General features: G+C 41.1%; 2 pseudogenes across 2 annotated transcripts; both read left to right on the top strand.

The window, feature by feature from the left end:
* The first annotated feature begins 843 nt into the window (after nt 1–843).
* On the top strand, nt 844–3,732 carry LOC306664971 (zinc finger protein Pegasus-like; annotated as a pseudogene). Its single transcript has one exon. The product of its transcript is annotated as a zinc finger protein Pegasus-like (transcript).
* Nucleotides 3,733–9,691: 5,959 nt separating this feature from the next.
* Nucleotides 9,692–11,098, top strand: LOC306666900 (tripartite motif-containing protein 75-like; annotated as a pseudogene). The gene has a single exon. The product of its transcript is annotated as a tripartite motif-containing protein 75-like (transcript).
* The last annotated feature ends 4,844 nt before the right edge of the window (nt 11,099–15,942 follow it).

Below are 15,942 nucleotides of genomic sequence, written 5' to 3' on the forward strand. Positions count from 1 at the left end.
TAAGAAATGGAAAATGGCTCATGTAAAGAGAGACTGGGAAGTGGTTCCCAGGATGATAGGCAATATCATTTCAAATCAAATGTTTATGGAAGAGGGAAGATTCCTACTGGACTTTGCACACTTACTGTGGTCTTCACCCATTCATTTCTGCATCTGGGCCTCAGTTTTCTGATATTACAATGAAGAATTGGGTGTGAACCAACATAAGTGTGTACTCAATAAGGACATGGATTTGGGTTCCATTAATCTTGTGGGAGGTGTCAATGTGGGCCAGACTTTCATGTGCACTTTGACAGGTCTTCTGATTTGGCAGATGTATATGAGGCATGGGGAAATCAGGTCTCTTTTACAGCATCATAAACTATGCACAGTGTACAAAGCTCTTGACTATTAAGTCAATCCCAATGCATTTGCCACACCTGCTGTTAATAATAAGAGATGATTTATAAGAAATATCCAGAAAATGAAAAAAATATGGGCAAATATTTGACTAGACATTTCACAAAAATATACAAAATTGCCCAAATGTATGTTAAAAAGTGCTCCACATCATTAATAATTGGATTCAAATAAAAACCAGAGTGTAGTGCTGGTAGGTTCTCAGTGGTAAAGCACTTGTCTTGCATATGTAAGGCCCTGGGTTTAATCCTCAGTGCCACACCCATTGAAAATAAGAACCACAATGTATTACAAATACGCAATGTCTTAAAACCACTAGCAAATGTAAGAATGTAGAACAAGTGGAATCTTACTCTGCTATCTATGGAAACTGTTATAACCACCTTTAAAAACTTTTTGGAACACAACGAACATGGTGGCGGCTGCGACGGTGACGAAGACGGAGGCGGCATTGAACAAGGCGGTGGGGGTTACCCGGTGTGACTGTCAAGAGACCTCTGTATGGCTTTTGAATTTTAGCTGAAATTCCCTCCATGGCCTTTTGGAGTCCTTTGGTGTGTCTCCAGAGTAAATTTCAAATACTCTACATTTCATCAATGTTGGAGTGGCAAGAAAAAGGTGGAACACTGATTTGGGGTGAAAAGGTATAAGAAACTATAAACATAAGGAAAACAAAAAACAAAAAACAAAGATGGATGAAAAGAAACCAGAGCCTTTGGACTTCGTGAAAGATTTTCAGGAATACCTGACTCAGCAGACCCATCATGTGAACATGATTTCTGGATCGCTGGAACAGATGGTGATCAAAATGGACTTGATCACCCATCTGTTGAAGTTTCCCTGGATGAAAACTCAGGAATGTTGGTAGACGGGTTTGAAAGGACCTTTGATGGGAAGCTCAAGTGTCGGTACTGCAATTATGCCAGCAAGGAACAGCACGGCTTATCGAACATATTAGAATCCACACAGGTGAGAAACCACATAGATGTCACTTGTGTCCATTTGCATCTGCTTATGAGAATCATCTGGAAGCCCATATGTGTTCCCATACTGGAGAAAAACCATACAAATGTGAATTATGTTCCTTCCGCTGCAGTGATCGAAGTAACCTGTCTCATCATTGAAGGCGCAAGCATAAAATGGTACCAATTAAAGGTACTAGGTCTTCCTTAAGCAGCAAGAAAATGTGGGGGGTTTTACAGAAGAAAACAAGCAATCTGGGGTATAGCAGAAGAGCACTAATCAACTTAAGTCCACCTTCCACGGTGGTTCAGAAACCAGACTACCTTAATGATTTTACCCACAAAATCCCAAGTATCCAGACTGACTCTTATGAAAGTATAGCAAAAACAACACCACCTGGTGCCCTACTGAGGGACCTCCAAGAACTCATGGTTGACAACCCTTTAAATCAGCTCTCAACTCTAGCAGGACAGTTGTCCAGTTTGCCACCTGAAAACCAAAACCCTGCATCCCCCTATGTTGTTCCCTGCCCAGATGAAAAGCCTTTCATGATTCAGCAGCCCTCTGCCCAAGCAGTGGTTTCAGCTGTGTCAGTAAGTATTCCTCAGAGCTCCTCTCCCACAAGCCCTGAACCTGGCCATCACACAGTCAGAGGAACTATAGTCCAGTGGCAGGTCCAAGCAGTGAACCAAGTGCCCGCACCAGTACTCCCAGCATAGGAAATAGCCAGCCAAGCACTCCAGCCCCAACCCTGTCGGTCCAGGATCCTCAGCTTCTGCACCACTGCCAGCACTGTGACATGTACTTTGCAGACAATATCCTTTACACTATTCACATGGGATGGCATGGGTATGAAAATCCTTTTCAGTGTAATATATGTGGATGCAAATGTAAAAACAAGTATGATTTTGCCTGTCATTTTGCAAGAGAGCAACACAACCGACACTGAAAACAATCACTATGTTTCACTTGGTTTGGCCTTTTGGGGGTTTGTAATTTGTTTTTTGTTTGTTTGTTTTTGGTATTTTTGGTAATCCCTAATGAGGTGTCTGCTAATTTAAAGTTTATACATTATATTTATAGAATATGAATTTGACAGTGGAAAAATTTTTTCTTTTTCATAAAAGTTTGGTCAGGGTCATTTATGTATTAGAATAGTTATTGATATCTGTTTTTCACTTTCATTTATACATGTGAGAATTAGAGTACAATCATAATCTTAACAGGTGTTCATTTACATTTCCCACATTTGTGGTCCATAGAGACTTGAAGGCTTATCCATACTCTTGCTATTTCTATACATACAGTATAGCCAGATGTTACTTCTGCCGTATTTCAAAATGGTAGAAATAAATTATTTTCTCTTACAAAATCTGTTACAACCTGCTTCAGTGTTCATAGAGAAATTGGCCTTTAAAATTGCTCTTCATTAAAGTACTATTTAGTTCACATATCTTAAGTTGAATTAGTAGTTTGATTTCAACTGGTAATAGTAAACCTTTTTTTCTATAAGGGAAAATGTAAAACAATTATTTTAAAATTAGAGTTATGAAAATAGGTCAAAATTCTGAAAAGAAACTCGAGACTTTAAATTGAAAATTGTGTTTAATATTTAAAATAACCTGTTTATTCAATGTCTAGTTTAAACATGTCAGTTTTCCATTGGATTTTTTTTTCTAATACTTGGCAGTTTGTTTTTTAAAACCACATTTAAATACACTAGAGTGCTAGCTGCCATTTTTCTTTCCATTTTGAACTTCTCATTTAAATTCTTCTTCTGATGTTTAATGTCAGGTGAGGTTGGTATGGTGAGAATCTGTTATTCTTCCTATTCCTTTGATGACCAAAGAGGTACAGTGGAAGTCATTCATCTTATTATTAAGATGCAGTCCTTCAAAAAAAAACTCCAAAGTTTCCTTTTCCTGCCTTCTATTCATTTATTGCCCATAATGTCCAAGAAGAGGTGAGTATAGAAACACATGAGAAAATGTGACAGTAAAGTAATACTTATAAAAACAAGAATTTGTATCCAGAACAGATCTTGGTCACCTCTTCAGAGTTGGCCATTTAAAATATTTTCTGTGGATCCGAATTGTAATATTTACTTGCAGTTTACCGGTCTTTATGTACAGTGACAATACTATATGGGAACTGTGATTGAATAGTCACCCTAGTAGGAAAGGATAAAGGTGTAAAAATGGATATAAAGTGCATTTAAACATGGCATTTAATTTGTTTATACAAGTAAGGCTTGCTAAATAAATAGAGTAATTCATTTTGACAGGAGGCTATTGTTTTTATATTGTGTAATAACTAGCTTACTCTGAAGAGAGCTTGGTTAAACAATAAAATATATTGTTACTAAAAAAAAAAAAACTCTTTGGTGGCTTCTCTTAGAAATGGACATCAACTCTAGCTGTTGCTAAATGATTCCACCTTAGGCATAGGCCCCATGGAAATGCCTACCTATGATCACCTTGTGAAGCAATATTTAGAAAAGCATTATGTGAAAATTGGAAACAATTCAAATATGTATCAATAATGAAATCATAAATAAAATGGTCTTTATTTTTACATTGGATGCTTCACAGTAATTAAAATAAACTACAGCTGCATTAAAAAGTATGTATAAAACTTGTTAATCCTCATTGTGGGTTTCACAGTAACATGTGTTACAAGATTGCAGTCCAGACATCCTACATCCAAGCCCCGCCAGTCACCTGCAGGGTGGTGAGGGCACAGCATGGGATTCTTATCCTGGTTTCCTCCATTTAGTTTTAATCAAAATTTATCTGAATATTTAGGCAATCATAGAAAAACTAGTGATTGCATAACAGTCTCAGATTGTTCCCATAAATATCTCTGTAGTTAGATAGTTATTCAAAAAACAGAATTTGAATTTTTTCTAAAGGATCTATAAACAAATTAAATATGACATTTAATTGACCATCTTGTTAATAAAATGTTTCCAATTGTATTCTGTTATGAGGAAAATAAATTGATTGAACTTACATAAATAAAAATATACTCCTTAAAATATTTATGAATAATTTTCAAACTTTAGAGGCATCAAGGAGGGATAAAGTAAGTTTCCACTTTTATTCAAAAAAAGTATTCCTGATCCTATTAGACCACTTTCATTTGTATAAAATTCTCAAGTCCACTTTGACCATATTAATTCTCCCTATCCCAAAACATGGGAGATCTTTCCATCTTCTAAGTTCTTTAATTTCTTTTTTAGTGTTCTGGGTAAGATGAGACTGGGGTAACCTGATCAGACAATGGTAACCAGAGAACAGGCAGGCCAGATGTAAGTTAAAAAGTGAAACTTTATTGGGACAGCTCTTGGGCAAGTTTCACCTGTCTGACAGAATGGGGGCCTGAGAACTCACCTGGACGGAGGGGGTGGTGTTTTTACAACCCAGGGTGGGGGAGGGGAAGCTTGAGGATTCTGTGTCCTCCTGGGATTCGCTGGGGTCTTTTATCAGGGCCTGACTGGTTGTTCCTTTGGGCATGCGCAGGCTACATTTTTTCTCTGCGCATGCACAAGCTGCTTGGTGCCCTGCCCCCATCCAGTCACCCTGAAGCCCTAACATTCTGGTCTTTTTGATGATATAGGGTGCCAGAGTCCATCTGGCTACTTCCTGCTTATTAGGGGGTGTCATGGGGAAAAGGTTCGGAAGCAGGGTCGGTGGGGAGGCAGCTCTAGGACTGCAGGAGCATCTGATTGACGGTGACTTGGGCAACTTCACTGATTCAGTTGCGGGCAAACCTGAGGAGACGTGGAGCGATCATTAATAGTGAAGCCAGAATTGGGAACAGGTAGTTAGTGTAGAAATAGGGGATCGGGTCAAATCGAGGAAATGGAGGCCATAAAATCATCTGCCTCTGGAAGTTGGAAACTGCCCCTGGAATGAATGGAATGTCAAGGATCTCCGGAGCCCATTGATTACCAAATTTACCTGCCTTTATCAAGGACTGCAAGCCAGGAACTGCTAATTAATGCCCCCTGGGCCCTTGCCTGCCTGAATCACCTTGGCCCTCCCCCTGCCCATGGCTTTGCACTTAATGCAAAACCAGGCCTAGTCACGTAGGCAGGAAAGAGAGATAAGGGGAGGAGAGAACTGGAGAACAAAAGAGAATTTAACCTATAAAAGATGTAGGGTGCGCTCACTTCTTGGGACTTTAGAACATCAGCCATGGCCCCCTTCTCCCTGCCGGGAGAAGTCTGTATTATTAGCTTTAAATAAAACCTGCTTAATACGCTTGCCTTGGCGTGCTTCTCTAGTGTTCAATCTTCAACATTAGAAGGAGCAGAACTCGTCACCGGTAAATGGCGGTATCAATAGGAGTCCTACCACTAATATAGGAGTGAGGATGGGGGCTAGCCAGGTGGCAAGAGTGGAGTTTAGCCATCCTGGCCAGGGACCATCCAATTGCTGCTGTTTAAGTCTTTCACTTATATGCCTGACGGTTTCAACATTTTTTTCCACCAGACTGGTTTCATCCATGTAGTAACAACATTCTTAGGAAGAGGCAGGTCCCCCCCACACCCCCGCCCCCCGTCTGTCATCAGGAAATCTAGTGCTTGAGGGTTCTGTAAGGCAATTTGGGCAACAGAAGTTTTTTGTCTTTGTAATGAGGCCAGGGAGGCAGCAGATGCCTCTACTGCCTCTTGGAGTTGCTGTTCTAGCTTCTCGGTGGCAGTGACTGCATAACCAAATCCCCCTGCCCCCAACCCAGAAGGCTTGAGTGAGGAGGCTAGGGAGAGTCCAAACACTAGCAGTAGGAAAATAGTCCATTTTGTCCTACGAAGGGAGGTTTGAGCAAGCCAGGCCAGTTCAGCTTTACTGTACAGTGTTAGCTGAGGAACCAAAGTAGAGGGAACACAGAAGGTGCAGGGCATGTTAGAACTTAAATTTTTCATCAGGGTGCCATTGCACCAGAAGAAGAATCCTGGGGCGCAAACATCAGAGGAAGAGACCTGAATGGTTTGGTTGTAAGGTAATGAAGCAGAGGAAGTGTAACAGTAAGAAAAGTTCTCCGAAGGGTTGTGAGAAAGGGGGACCCCCTCCAAGAGTGGAAAGGGGGTCTTTTGAGGTGTGAAAGAAGTATTGAGGGGGGTACTAATAGGAACAACTATTAGAGTGTTTGGTCCAACTTGCACAGAGAAAACAGTCTGAGATGTTGTTGACACAGGACAGATTGAGAAGCTGAAGCATAGGGCAAACCACGAGAAAGGATTGACTTCAGGATGGGTAGCTATATGGAGTTGGTGTTGGAGTTCCTTCTCTTGTTCCTGTGTGGTTATATGAATCTGAGGGAATACCTGTATGTAAGTTCTCCAGATTCTGATTGAAGCTGAGGGGAGCTTGGCCCACCCCCAAGAATAAAGTTTACCATTGACACCAGAAGCCCATTTTGGATCCCAGGGGTCCTTAATCATTAATTTTGTTTGTGCTCGATTCTCATAGCAAGGCTCATCTAGGAAGCATTTTGTACATGAACCATAAGGGCATCTGCCATGGGTGTTAGGCCGTTGTTCACAGAAGTCCTCAGTTTGGTCCAATAGGAAGCATAGCATAGCTGCACATGTGTATGTAGTTGGGACTTGGCTAAAGCCTATGATGTGAAGGGTGACTGCCTGATTGCAGCCAACAGGAGGGCAATCACTTGACCCACAAACTGAGAGTGGCTGGCGCCATCCTGCTCCCATGCTTCTTGGATGTAGAAATGCCACCTTAAGGTAGCATTGGATGTAGAAAGATACCTGAGAGAGATTAGCAAGTAGTAGTAGAAGTAGAGTGTTGGCGAGAGGTTTTGAGTTTGGTGGGCCCCAGCATGGTGGAAGTCTAGGGCTGGGCTTTTGGGAAGGGTGCTCTTTTAAGGCAGGAGACATGGTACCATGGGGGTTGGCCAAAAGTTTGGTTGCTGGGGTTGCTCATACTTATTACCATATGAGGTGCAGTCCAGTGAGGTTGCAGCAACTGAGGACATAATTCCACAGCAAAACCGCATCACCCAGTTGAAGACGGGCAGTGACTGATTTGGTTTGTGGTTTGGCTGGAGATGAGGCTGAGGATGGCGCAAGGAGGCAGCAGTCTGCGTGTTCCCTCAGGAGCTTGTGCAAGGGTGTGAGATAGGGCAGATAGGACGCCCAGAAGGAGGAGTGATGGGAAAATTTTGGTTGGTTAGGAAAGGGCATCCATAGAGTAACGCAAAGAGGCTGAGACCCGAGGGGGCTTTAGGGACTGCTCAGATTTGGGTGAGGGCTAGTGGAAGGAGGTTGGGCCAGGAGAGCTTAAGTTCAATAGCAAGCATATTTAGATGATCCTTGAGGATGCCATTGGCCCTTTGACTTTACCCAAGGACTGGGGTCAGTAGGGGATGTGAAGCTTCCAGGTGATGTTGAGGCCTTCAGAGATCAGTTGGACAACCTAAGAGGTAAAGGCTGGACCATTATCAGACTGGATAAACTTGGGGAGTCCAAATCTGGGAAAGATCTGCTCCATGAGGATGGAAGCAATGGTGTCTGCAGTTTCCCTGGAGGTGGGGAGGATCCTAATAAGAGAAAAAAGTTCAGCCCTTTGGGAGGAAAGGCCTTCTGGAAGACAACTGGCTTTCAGAACCGAGGTGGTGGTGATTACCGTGTAAGTGGCTTTACAGTGACCATCAGGATCCAGCATAGAACTGCCATCTTCAAAAATGGTTAGGTCGGAAACTGATCGTGGACTGCCTGTGGAGCACCAGCTGCCTGCTGTTGCCTGGAAGTTCACAGTTACAGTACCTGCAGGTTTGGTTACACATGGCTGCCAACATTTTGAGACAACAGCCAGGCCCCGTAGGACCCCTGGCTGGACTGACTGAGCCCTGTCTCCAGGATCCCTCAGCCCGACTGATCACTCCCTGCCTCTGGGGCCCTCACATTGACTGCTCCCTGCCACCAGGACCCCCAGACCAACTGACTGCGCCCTATCACCGGGACCCCAGACTGAATGATTGCAACCGGCCTCCAGGATCCTGCAACCATACCAAACACACGCGACCTCCAGGACCACTGCCTGACCAACCGCATCCCACCTCCAGGACCTCCAAGCTGACCACGGCCACACCCTGAGCTGCAGCTCCCCATTTGCCAACATATTTGGAAGCCAGAGTGGCCATCTTGGATAATCCTGGAAGCCATAGCTCTTATCTTTAGGTGAGACGCCTGCTGGAGGCTTGAAGCTCATTGTCAGGTACCTCTCATGCATCAGGGTACTGAACTCTGGGAGGTTTCATTAGTATATGACTGTTATACAGTAGATTTTCTTTTTTCTCCTTTTTAAAAAAATTTAAGTTTTTATTTCTTTACTTTTCTTGCTTTCTTTTCCTTTTGTTTACCTGTTGCCTCAGAGTCTCTTTCTCCCTTTTTTGCATGCTAACATCGATTTCTTTTGATTACACTCTCACTCTTTCTACTATCTAGAACTTCTGTATATTCTTTTCTTATCCCATTAACAGCCACATTCTACATCCCTCTGCATCCTCTTTGTCCTCCATTTGAAACTGCAGACCTTATTGCAAATCTGTTTGTTTTACTGAAGATAAGAGTTGAACTCATTCTGTTTATTATGACATTTTGTTATTGTCCTCATAGGGGCTATTTGGTCTAGGATTGCATAGTGTCTGAATTGGGTACTGCTAATATTGATCTCCCCTTAAAGAAAAAGTTTTGGAAACTTATAGGGCCATGATAAGCCTATAGGGAGAAATCTGCAATACCCCAGATCTGCACTGCTAGAGGGGAAGATACATGAACAACATGAAAATACAAGGGAAGAAGATGATCCAAACAAATCTAGATTCTGTATTAATAGAATCCAATGACTGTGTTAGAAGAAATGTCAGAAAAGGACTTCAGATTATACATGATTAAGATGATTCGTGAAGAGTGTGGGACAAGCCTGGCTTCACAGACCTGTCTGGGAGACCTGCCTCCAGGACCCTCTCAGAGCTGCTCTTTGGAGGAACAGCCTGGCACTTTAGAGTCCTGTAATCTTACTGACCAAAAGAATTGCTGAGCTTGGCTTCATAGTCTCTGCCCTTAACAGCCAGTTCCTGAATGAATCCCTGACCATCTACAAGTGTCAGTGGAACTCCTGACTCCATGCCTTTGTCAGAAAACAGTGGCTTCATAGAACATCCTAACTCCCCTTAACTGACAAGGAGACATTCAGAACAGGAAGAACAGTAAGATTTGAGAGTGTATCTGCTTCTCACCTCAGAGAACCCCCAAATCCAGCCTCCTGCAGAAAGCCCACCTCAGTCCAGACCATCAATCAGCCCAATGGCCGTAGCAGCAGCCCTAACAAGACTTCAGGTGGAAGCCAAGTGCCCCATCTGCCTGGATGACCTGAGAGACCTGGTCACCATCGAATGTGGACACAACTTCTGTTGCTTCTGCATCCAGCAGTCCTGGGCCAATCCGTATAAAGATTTCCCTTGTCCTCTTTGTTAACATCAGTGCGAAGAAGGGCACTTCAGGAGCAACACCCAGCTGGGGAGGATGATTGAAATTGCCAGGCTGCTCCACAACAGCCTGAGGAAGGAGAAGAAGGAAAAGACGGGCCTGTGTGAGAAGCACAACGAGGTCCTGACCCTTTTTTGTGAGGAGGACCTGGAGCTGTTGTGTGCCCTGTGCGCTCAGCCCCCTGACCACCAGGGCCACTATGTGAGGCCCATCAAGGAGGCTGCATCTCACCACAGGAAAATGCTTCAGAGTTACATGGAGTCCCTGAAGAGGCAAGTGGCAGATGTTTGAAAATTACTAGTCACCCAGGACCAAAAACAATTAGAACTAAGAGAGAGGGTGGAACACCAGAGACAGAAATTATCCTCTGAATTTGAGTATCTGAACCAATTTGTTGAAAATGAGCAACAAGCAGTTATATCAAAGTTAGCAAAAGAGGAGAGGGACATTGAAAGGAAACTAAACGAAAACAAGAGGGCATTTTCAAACCACATTTCCAAGATCAAGGGTCTAATAACGGAGGTGGCAGAGAAGAGCATGATGTCAGAAGTGAAATTGCTGACAGATATCAAGAGCGTCTTCCACAGGTGCAAGAGCCTCAAATCCCCAGCTCTCTTTTCCTTCCGGTTAAGGAAAGAAGGATGCAGTCTTCCTTTGCAGTTTTCAGCTCTAAAGAAAATAAGACAGAAGTTTAGAGAGGAGGTTACTCTGGATTCCGAGACAGCGCATCCTAATCTGCTTGTGTCTGAGGATAAAAAGTGTGTGACTTTCATTCAGAGAGAGGAACTTGTTCATCTGGATCCAGTGAAATTCATGGCTTATCCAGTGGTTCTGGGTTCAGAGGGATTCAGTTCTGGCCGGCATTACTGGGAAGTCCGAGTGGAAGACAAGCCTGAATGGACTGTGGGGGTTTGTCAAGACTGCATTTCCAGAAAGGAGAAATGGCCACTGTCAAGTCTGAGCAGACGCTGGATGATTCAGCTGCACAATGGTGTTTATGTGGCACAGTGCACTGTCCCAGTCACTCTCTGGCTAATGGAAAAACCCACATGGATTGGCATTTATCTGGACTATGAGTTGGGTGAGATTTCCTTTTACAGTGTGAATGACAGGTCCCACATCCATTCTTTCATGAATACATTTTCTGAAGCATTGAAGCCTTATTTCGGTATCGGCTATGACTCAAAACCTCTTATCTGTGAAGTAGCAGACTGTGAAGGGTGAGCTTCGACATTGCTTCATCTTCTTCCTGCCTTTTATGGATAAATATTAGTGAATATAGCAATTTTTTGTTTTCTATTTTGAGATGAGAGTTTCACAATGTTGCCCAAGCTGGTCTCCAGCTCGCCCTGTCTCCTACCTCAGCCTCCTGAGTAGCTGGGATTACAGCTGCACACCACCATGCCTGGTCAGCATCAATGATTTTTTTTGTACCAGGGATTGAACCCAGGGGTACTTAACCACTGAGCCACAAATCCAGCCCTTAGTGAGATAGGGTCTCACTAAGTTGCTTAGGGCTTCTCTAAATTATTGAGGTTGGCTTTGAATTTTTGATCTTCCCACCTCAGCCTCCTGAACTGGTGGGATTACAGACATGAACCACTGTGCCTGGCTACAATTTTTAAAAATACTTAAACCTAGCAGCTGACTGGTAGTGCTTGCCTAGCATCCATGAAATCCTGGATTCAATCTGTAGTGTGACTAAGGAAAACACACACACACATAACTTTTACTGAGTTTTTCTTCGTTTTGTTTTGTGCCAAGATCTCTGTGTTGTGCAGGCTGGTCTTGAATTGGTGTCCTCAAGTGATCCTCCCACCTCAGCCTCCCAAGTAGTTGGGACCACTAGTTTGGCAGGCATTACCACTGCCAGCATTTTTTCTTTTTCATTTTGCTTCAATAGCAACAGATGCAGCAGGAACTGACAGATGTGGTGATGACCTGTATTTCTAGAATTTTAAGATGTGAGTATAAAATTATAAATTTGAAACTAAAATAAATTTGGTATAGATTAAAAAAAAAGATGATTCGTGAAGCAAAGAATGGATAAGAGCAAATGCAGGCAATGAATGATAATCATTAATGGCAATTAATGATAAGCTGACAGAGCAATTGCAGGAAGCAAAAGATCATTTCAACAAAGAGATAGAGATTCTAAAAAAAAAAAAAAAAAAACCACACACACAAAGGAAATCCATGAAATGAAGGAAATAATAAACCAAATAAAAAACTCAATGGAAAGCATCACCAAAAGACTAGACCACTTGGAAGACAGAACCTCAGACAATGAAGACAAAATATTTACTCTTGAAAATAAAGTTGCCCAAACAGAGAAGATGGTAAGAAATCATGAGCAGAATCTCCAAGAACTATGGGACATCATGAAAAGACCAAATTTAAGAATTATTGGGATTGAGGAAGGCACAGAGATACAAACCAAAGGAATGAACAACCTATTCAAGGAATAATATCAGAAAATTCCCAAACCTGAAGAATGAAATGGAAAATCAAATACAAGAGGCTTACAGAACACCAAATGCACAAAATCACAACAGGTCCACACCAAGGCACATTATAATGAAAATACCTAACATTCAAAATAAAGATAGGATTTTGAAGGCCGCGAGAGAAAAGTATCAGATTACATATAGGGGGAGACCAATACGGATAGCAGCCGACTTCTCAACCCAGACTCTAAAAGCTAGAAGGGCCTGGAACAACATATTTCAAGCTGAGAAAGAACATGGTTGCCAACCAAGAATCCTATACCCAGCAAAACTAACCTTCAGATTTGAAGATGAAATAAAATCCTTCCATGATAAACAAAAGTTAAAAGAATTTACAAATAGAAAGCCTGCACTACAGAATGTTCTCAACAAAATATTCCATGAGAAGGAAATGAAAAACAACAATGTAGATCAGTAAAGGGAGGAACTACCTTAGAGAAAAACCACTCAAAGGAGAAACCAAGCCAATTTAAAAACCAAAAATAAGCCAAATGACAGGGAATGCAAATCATATCTAAATAATAACTCTGAGTGTTAACGGCCTAAACTTATCAATCAAAACACATAGGCTGGCAGATTGGATTAAAAAGAAAGACCCAACAATATGCTGCCTGCAAGAGACTCATCTCATAGAAAAGGATATCCACAGTCTAAAGGTGAAAGGATGGGAAAAAACCTACCATGCACATGGACTCAGTAAAAAAGCAGGGATTTCCATCCTTATATCAGATAAAGTGGATTTCAAGCCAAAGTTAGTCAGAAGGGATAAAGAAGGACATTTCATACTGCTTAAGGGAACCATAAATCAGGAAGACGTAGCGATAGTAAATATTTATGCCCCAAACAATGGTGCATCCCTGTACATCAAACAAATCCTTCTCAATTTCAGGAATCACATAGACCACAACACAATGATTCTGGGTGACTTTAATGCACTGCTGTCACCACTAGATAGATCTTCCAAACAAAAACCAACTAAAGAAATCATAGAACTCAATAACACAATCAATAACCTGGACTTAATAGACATATATAGAATGTTCCATAAATCAATGAGCGGATTCGCTTTCTTCTCAGCAGTACATGAAACATTCTCGAAAATAGACCATATGTTATGCCACAAAGCAGCCCTTAGGAAATGCAAAAAAATAGAGATACTGCCTTGTGTTCTATCAGATCATAATGAACTGAGAATAGAAATCAATGACAAAATAAAAAACAGAAATTACTCCAACACCTGGAGACTAAATAATATGCTATCGAATGAAACATGGATAATAAAAAACATCAGGGAGGAGAAAAAAAAATTCTTAGAGGTCAATGAGAACGACGATACAACATATCAAAATTTCTGAGACACTATGAAAGTGGTACTAAGAGGAAAATTCATTGCATGGAGTACATTCCAGAAAAGAATGAAAAGTCAACAACTAAATGACCTAACATTATAGCTCAAAGCCCTAGAAAAAGAAGAACAGAATAACAGCAAAAGTAGTAGAAGACAAGAAATAATTAAAATCAGAGCTGAAATCAATGACATTGAAACAAATGAAACAATTCAAAAAAATGGCAGAACAAAAAATTTGTTCTTTGAGAAAGTAAACAAAATAGACAAACCCTTAGCCACACTAACAAAGAGGAGAGAGAAGACTCAAATTACTAAAATTCATGATGAAAAAGGAAATATCAGGACAGACACCACTGAGATACAGAACATAATGAGAAGCTACTTTGAAAATCTGTATTCCAACAAAATAGAATCTACTGAAGACATTGACAAATTTCTAGAGACATATGCTCCTCCCAAACTGAACTAGGAGGACATACACGATTTAAACAGATCAATATCAAGCAATGAAATTAAAGAAGCCATTAAAAATCTACCATCCAAGAAAAGCCCAGGACCAGACGGATTCTCAGTCGAGATCTACAAGACCTTCAAAGAAGAACTCATTCCAATCCTTCTCAAAGTATTCCAGGAAATAGAAAAGGAGGGTACCCTACCGAACTCATTCTATGAAGCTAATAGCACCCTCATACCCAAACCAGGAAAAGACACATCAAGGAAAGAAAATTTTAGATCAATATCCTTTGATGAATATAGATGCAAAGATCCTTAACAAAATATTGGCAAACCGTATCCAAAAACATATTAGGAAAATCATGCACCACGATCAAGTGGGGTTCATCCCTGGAATGCAAGGATGATTTAACATCCATAAATCAATAAATGTAATCCATCATGTCAATAGGCTTAAGGATAAGAATCATATGGTTATTTCAATTGACGCAGAAAAAGCATTGGACAAAATACAACACCCCTTCATGCTCAAAACACTAGAAAAAATAGGGATAGTAGGAACACACCTGAACATTGTGAAGGCTATTTATGCTAAGCCCATGGCCAACATCATTCTTAATGGAGAAAAACTGAAACCATTCCCTTTAAAAATGGGAACAAGACAGGGATGTCCTCTTTCACCACTTCTATTCAACATTGTCCTCGAAACTCTAGCCACAGCAATTAGGCAGACTAAAGAAATTAAAGGGATATGAATAGGAAAAGAGGGACTCAAGCTGTCACTATTTGCTGATGACATGATTCTATATTTAGAGGATCCAAAAGCCTCCTCCAGAAAACTTCTAGATCTCATCAATGAATTCAGCAAAATAGCAGGCTATAAAATCAACACGCATAAATCTAAAGCATTTTTATATGCAAGCTACAAAACAGCTGAAAAGAGAAATGAGGAAAACAACTCCATTTGTAATAGCCTCAAAAATAAAATAAAATAAAATAAAATACTTGGGAGTCAATCTAACCAAAGAGGTAAAAGATCTCTACAATGAAAACTACAAAACATTGAAGAAATTGAGGAAGACCTTAGAAGATGGAAAGATCTCCCATGTTCTTGGATAGGCAGAATTAATATTGTCAAAATGGCCGTACTACCAAAAGTGCTATACAGATTCAATGCAATGCCAATTAAAATCCCAATGATGTACCTTACAGAAATAGAGCAAGCAATCATGAATTTCATCTGGAAGAATAAGAAACCCAGAATAGCTAAAGCAATCCTTAGCAGGAAGAATGAAACAGGGGGTATCACAATACCAGAACTTCAACTATACTACAAAGCAATAGTAACAAAAACGGCATGGTATTGGTACCAAAATACCATCAATGGTACAGAATAGAGGACACGGTCACAAATCCAAATAAATACAATTTTCTCATACTAGACAAAGGTGCCAAAAATATGCAATGGAGAAAAGATAGCCTCTTCAACAAATGGTGCTGGGAAAACTGGAAATCCATATGCAACAGAATGAAACTAAACCCCTATCTCTCACCCTGCACAAAACTCAACTCACAATGGATCAAGGACCTTGAAATCAGACCAGAAACCCTACACCTTATAGATGAAAAAGTAGGTCCAAATCTTAGGATGACATGTCAGCTTAGGATCAGACTTGCTTAACAGGACTCCCATAGCACAAGAAATAAAAGCAAGAATCAATAACTGGGATAGAGTCAAACTAAATAGCTTTCTCTCAGCA

This window comes from Sciurus vulgaris (assembly GCF_902686455.1).
Source record: "Sciurus vulgaris genome assembly, chromosome: 7".
In the NCBI taxonomy this organism is placed as follows: Eukaryota; Metazoa; Chordata; class Mammalia; order Rodentia; family Sciuridae; genus Sciurus; species Sciurus vulgaris.